Source organism: Lygodium microphyllum, chromosome 18 (genome assembly GCF_053477565.2).
Source record: "Lygodium microphyllum isolate KBCC chromosome 18, Lygodium_microphyllum_v1.1.10, whole genome shotgun sequence".
Lineage (NCBI taxonomy): Eukaryota > Viridiplantae > Streptophyta > Polypodiopsida > Schizaeales > Lygodiaceae > Lygodium > Lygodium microphyllum.
In genome coordinates, this window is record NC_141152.1 from 22,768,101 (window position 1) to 22,774,100 (window position 6,000).

A 6,000-nucleotide genomic window follows, 5' to 3' on the forward strand; every position below is an offset into this window, starting at 1 on the left:
TCCTGTATGCAGAAGCGCTCAAGGACTTTATGAATGTACACCCTCTGTGACAAGTAGAGGAGTCCTTGATGCCTGTCGCGTCTAATGCGCATACCAAGTATGTGAGTGGCCTGTTCGAGATCTTTAATCTCAAAGCTCTTCTTGAGCTGAGCCTTAAGAGCATCTAGCTCATCATGAGCTTTCCCTACTATCAGCATATCATCCACATAGAGGACCAAAATCAATAAAGAACCATCACGGGATTTCTTCGTATAAAGACACGGATCCATAGCACTCCTACTGTAGCCCCGTGACTGCATAAAGGCATCAAACTTATGATACCACTCCCTAGGTACCTGTTTCAAGCAATAAAGACTTTTCTTCAATTTGCACACTAGGTGCTCCCTGCCAGGTTCTGCAAAGCCCTTAGGCTGCTCCATATAAATCTCATCATGCAAGTCCCCATGTAAGAAAGCCGTCTTAACATCCATATGGTATAAATCCAAGTCAAGCTGAGCAACCAAAGCCAAGACTAAGTGCAGGGTGGTCATCTTAACCACATCAAAGTCCACACCATGCTCTTGCCTAAAACCCTTTGCTACCAATTTAGCCTTGTATGCCGGCTTGGGGTGTCCAGGGGTACTTTTCAACTTGTACACCCACTTGCATGGCAAAGCCTTCTTACCCATAGGCAAGGAAACCAAATCCCAAGTGTCATTCTTATGCAAGGAGTCTATCTCAGACTGCATAGCCCTCTCCCAAGAGTGACTGTCACCCCTGCGCATAGCCTCTTCATAAGTGAAAGGCTCTCTTGCATCTGTAACCAAGACATAATGCATCGAGGGCTGAAATCTATCAGGTGGACGTTTGTCTCTAGTAGATCATCTCACGACAGGCTCTGCTGCCTGCCCAGATGCCTGTCCAACACCCTGATCATGAGCATCTGTTGCAGTTGTAGGCTGTCCAACTGGCTGTGCGGGAGCTCTTGGCTCCTCCTAAAATATGACCTTGCGGATCTCAACAACTCTCTCAGGCTGCCTATGCATCTTGTCTTCATGGAAGACTACATCATGACTGCGGATGACTTTCCGCACCTGCGGATCCCAGAGACCGTAACTCATCTCGCCTACATCCCCATAACCAAGGAAAATGCATTTGACACTCTTAGGATCCATCTTACTTCTCTTGTCCCTGGGCACATGGCAAAATGCCTCACATCCAAAGACATGGAGATGCGCATAAGAGGGAGGTTTTCCAGTCCATACCTCCTCGGCAACCTGGAAATCCAAACCACTAGAAGGTGATCTATTTATGATATGCACAGCTGTACTAACTGCCTCAGACCAAAAGCTCTGTGGTAGGTCTGCGTGGCTAAGCATACTACGTACACACTCCTGGATGGTTCTATTCATCCGCTCAGCCAAACCATTCTAGGGGGGTGTAGGGGGCGGTCAACTGACGCTTAATACCCCTCTCATCACATAACTGCTCAAAAGCACGTGAGACATACTCACCCCCATTAACTGTCCTTAGGCATTTCAGCCTAGACCCAGACTAGTTCTCAACCAATGCAAGCCATCTTTGAAACACATCCAAGACATCGGATTTCAGCTTAATGGGATAAGCCCAAACTTTGCGTGAAAAATCATCTATGAAAGTAACAAAATACTTGGCACCACCCATAGACTGACAAGGCATGGGCCCACAGACATCCGAATGTACCAATGCCAAGGGCTCACTCATGCGTGGCCTACCAGACTTCTTATGCGTAGACCTAGTTTGCCTGCCATAAAGACAATGCTCACATGAATCAAAACATGCATAATCAAGGGGCGGTAAGTACTGCAAACCAGAAAGCATTTTCATTGCCTTCAAAGACATATGGCCCAAACAGTCATGCCAAAGCGATACATGTGGGATAGAACCCACAGACAAAACATGATCAAGGGAAGAAGCTGATACAATCAAGGGATAGAGGCTGCCACTAGCCTTGGCACCTCTCACAATCACAAGTTTGCCATGATGATCTTCCATGCAGAGTCTCCAAAAGATACATGATAACTTGCGTCATTAAGCTGTCTAGCTGACATGAGACTGCGTGTCAAAGCAGGTACATGATGTACATCCTCCATAACAAAACTGCTGCCAGAAGGAAACTGCAGCCTAACATCACCAATGCCCAAAATATCAAGAGAGCTGTCATCACCCAAGCGCATAGAACCCGAAACAATACAGTATGAATGAAATCACTCTCGGCAAGGTGTCACATGAAAGGACGCACCTGAGTCCAAGAGCCAACATTGTGCATACATAGAGTGTATCTCTGTCATCTGTGAAGCACTAGAAGAAGTTGCAAGGATATAATCATCATCATCAACATCCTTAGGCTGCATAACATTGATCTCTTCAATTTTAACATTGGACTTTGTAGGCACTATGCTGCGATCAGAAGACTTATCCTGCACTTTGTCTTTCCCCTTATCTTTGTGCCTTTCATTGCACAGTTCATGGCATTGTGGCCTAATATGGCCCTTTTTCCCACAATGGTGACAAGTAACATTTGCATTCATGCCACGGGATTTTCTACGTGACTTCCCACGAGACTTAGACCGAGATTTTTGAGAATTCCATCCACAGCCACAGCCACAGCCACTGCCACTGCCACTGCCACTGCCACTGCCACTGCCACTGCCACTGCCACTGCCACTGCCACTGCCACTGCCACTGCCACTGCCACTGCCACTGCCATTGCCATTGCCATGCTTTCCATATCCATCATTCATGCCTCTAACTGTCATAGCATGCGACATACGAGAGGCATATAAATTCTTACGGTTAACCTCTTCTTTTTAAAGAGCACTCTCAACATCAGATAATTTTAAGGTAGCAGTAGAGGTACATAATGCAGTGCGGAATACATCCCATGACTCATTAAGAGTACCAAGCAAGAAAAGAGGAGTGACATCCTTTGCAAAAGTGATGTCCTACGAAGTCAAGTTCTTGAGCATAGCATGGAACTGGATCAAGTGAGCAGACATAGTCACATTCTCCTTCATGCACAGATCCATAAGTTGCTTCAGCCAATACATCTGACTCGCTGGAACTTTTCTTGTCATAGAGATTCTTGATTTTATCCCACAACTGCCATGCACTCTGTTCTTCCTCAAAGACATTGTAATGAACCTGTTCTGTGAGAGATAATACAATAATGGACTTGCATAACTCATCAAGCTCAAGCCATTCCTCATCTATCATAGTTGCAGGCGGATGCCCGCTCAACCTCAAAGGTTTGATCTACGATTTCTGCACCAACACCTGTCAAATTTGGCTCTTTCAATAAGAGTAATTCGTACCATTAAGCTTACTGATGTTGAAAATAGCATGTTCAGTGGACGAACTCGCCACAATGCAGGCGGGAAGACTGTAGACAGTTCAAAATTGCTTGCTGTTTGCAGAAAATGACCAAAAAATCACCAAAATCGAGAGAAAATGGGGATAAAAGTGTAACCAAAGTTGCTGCCTACCAAGTACTAGTGAAAGTACATCATTTCAAAATATTTCAGCATGAAAAATCCATGTTAGTCTATACATATATGCTTGTTGTAATAAATTACAGATTTCAGTAAATGAGAGCTAACAGTGGCAAAATCGGATCCCAAGTCAATCAGATACCGCCAACACCAAAGCCGGCATCATGCGGGCATAACATAGGCATATGATAGTCGATAAGCATGAATCCAACACCCAAACATGTCATACAAACATTTGCCAGTGAGTAGGCACACCCCCAGTCAACGGGGCAAAGTGTTCCTGCCACTACCAAGACTTGACACAAGCAGGTGTGAGCTCACAAAGAGAGGGACCCAAAGCAAAGAGTCAGCTCATAAGCATCAGAGGAACCAAGACATATGAACCATGCATCATTTTGAAGGGTAAAAGATCCCAAATAGTCTCAAAAGCTCAAAGAGCATAGACCGCCTGCCCAATGGTTATCAAGCATCCAAAGATGCTCCCACTGGCACAAAAGCCATAAATATCAAGCAACAAAGCTCGAACAAATCATGTACAAGCACTAGTGACAAGTATCCAAGATCAAGCATCAATGGTACATCCTGGACATGTAGGCGGTAGAGCATCCGTATGTAGCATCCATAAGCATGTAAGACATCAAGTACATCCCAAAATACAACTTTGGAAAGCCAATAAATAGCTCAAGTAAGCTCCAGGAATCCAAGGTCAAGCCAAGACCGAGCACCAGTAGCAATAGGCTCCAAACAATGTAACTAGCATGTAGTAATGGCATAGGCTAAGCATGTCAAGATTGGTCAGACATAAGTAACATACGTGCCATAAATACATCCAAGACGGAGCATCCAAATGCTTTGCAAAGTGAGCTCAAGCTCAACCAATGATCCTGAATCAAAACCAAGCTCTATGTCGAGCCCCAAGTGTCAATACATCACCATATATGCCCAAAGCATAGCCCGAAAAGCATAGGCATAAGTATACATGAGTAAAATGACTTCAGCTCAACTGTGTACAGAAGTGATTTATTGCTTAAAACAGAGAATTTCAGCACCAAAATTAGCTCCGAATGGTTGCCAAATAATAGGCATACATTCTCCTAACATCCGGGCATCAAACGGACCAACCGGGCATCAAATGACAATGCCAAACAAGCTGTAGCATCAAATGTCAGTGTAACACTGCTATGTAATGTCTGTGAGCTACTGTAAACAGTCCTGGGATTGTGCAAATCAAACCCAAAACATCACCCAAGTCAAATGCAAGTGTCAATGCTCAATGCCAAGTGCCCGAGGGCTCCAAATGAGCCAAAATCAAGTGTTAAAGGAGGGGTAGAGCTGTTGTTGTGACTGTCAATACTGAAGACACATATGGGAGGGGTGCGTGATTGTGCCAACTATAAATGCTAGTCCTAGGGCTGAAAAAAATGGTGGCCAAGCTTCGGAGGGGTCCGGTTAAAGCCAAGGAAGGCCTCAAAACTTGCGGATTCAATAGAGGACGTCTTAATCTCATTCTGTGAAATCCATTGCATTAAAGTTGACAGTCTGTAAATCGCCCCGCGTATTTCTGGAGTAAGGCATCCTATAATCGTGATTGGTAGTACAAACTGCCACAAACGAGGAAGCATTATGAACAACGACTACACTCTAAATAGCAAAATACGCAGGCCACTTACAATCCATTCGTAGTACAAACTTGACATATCTTATGTCAATCATGGGATTTTAGCCTTGATAATTGGTCATCTTTAGAAAACACAGACCCAAGAGAACACATCATACATGTCAAAGTCGGATAGACTTGACTATTTGCTTCACAATGCGTTCTTCTTTAGTGGACAAAATCCAAGGAGAGCGAGGTAGCTGTAAGCGACCATTAGCACTCAACTGCAACCAAAGCACCTCCATCTTGCCTACCTCATTCAAATCCGTTCGTGCCCCTTCAATGTCTCTCTTTCCTGTGATGTGGTCCCATAGTAAGCTGCCCATGTTCTTAAAAATATGCATGGGATCCAACAAGTGGTTGATCTGTAAGTGGGTCCAATACGGCAACTCGTAGAAAACTAAGAACCATCACATTCCATTTGGATGTGACTCCGTGTGGACCATTTTCAGCTCGTACCAGCTTTGGGCAATCATATGTGTTGGAGGTCGTCCAAGATAACCTTCCCTGAGTTCATGACCCTCTGGCAAGAAAGTGGTGTGTCCTTGATATACCATCTTCTTCATGGTTCGTGACCTTCGGAAGCCTAATTGTGGCCCACAGAATGGACATACATGATAACCTAAGGTAACCAGACCTGTCCCAACACCTCTATCCAGTGAATACAAACTTGAATGAGCTATAATAGATATTACCAACGAGAATGGAAGCCTACTTAACTGAGCACTCTTCGAATCCCGGAAAGTCATGCATGGTCCACATGAGAATGGCTCAAATATTGGCGAATGGTCAACCATTGTGCTTGCTCATATCTTCCACAGTGACCCCCTCCTC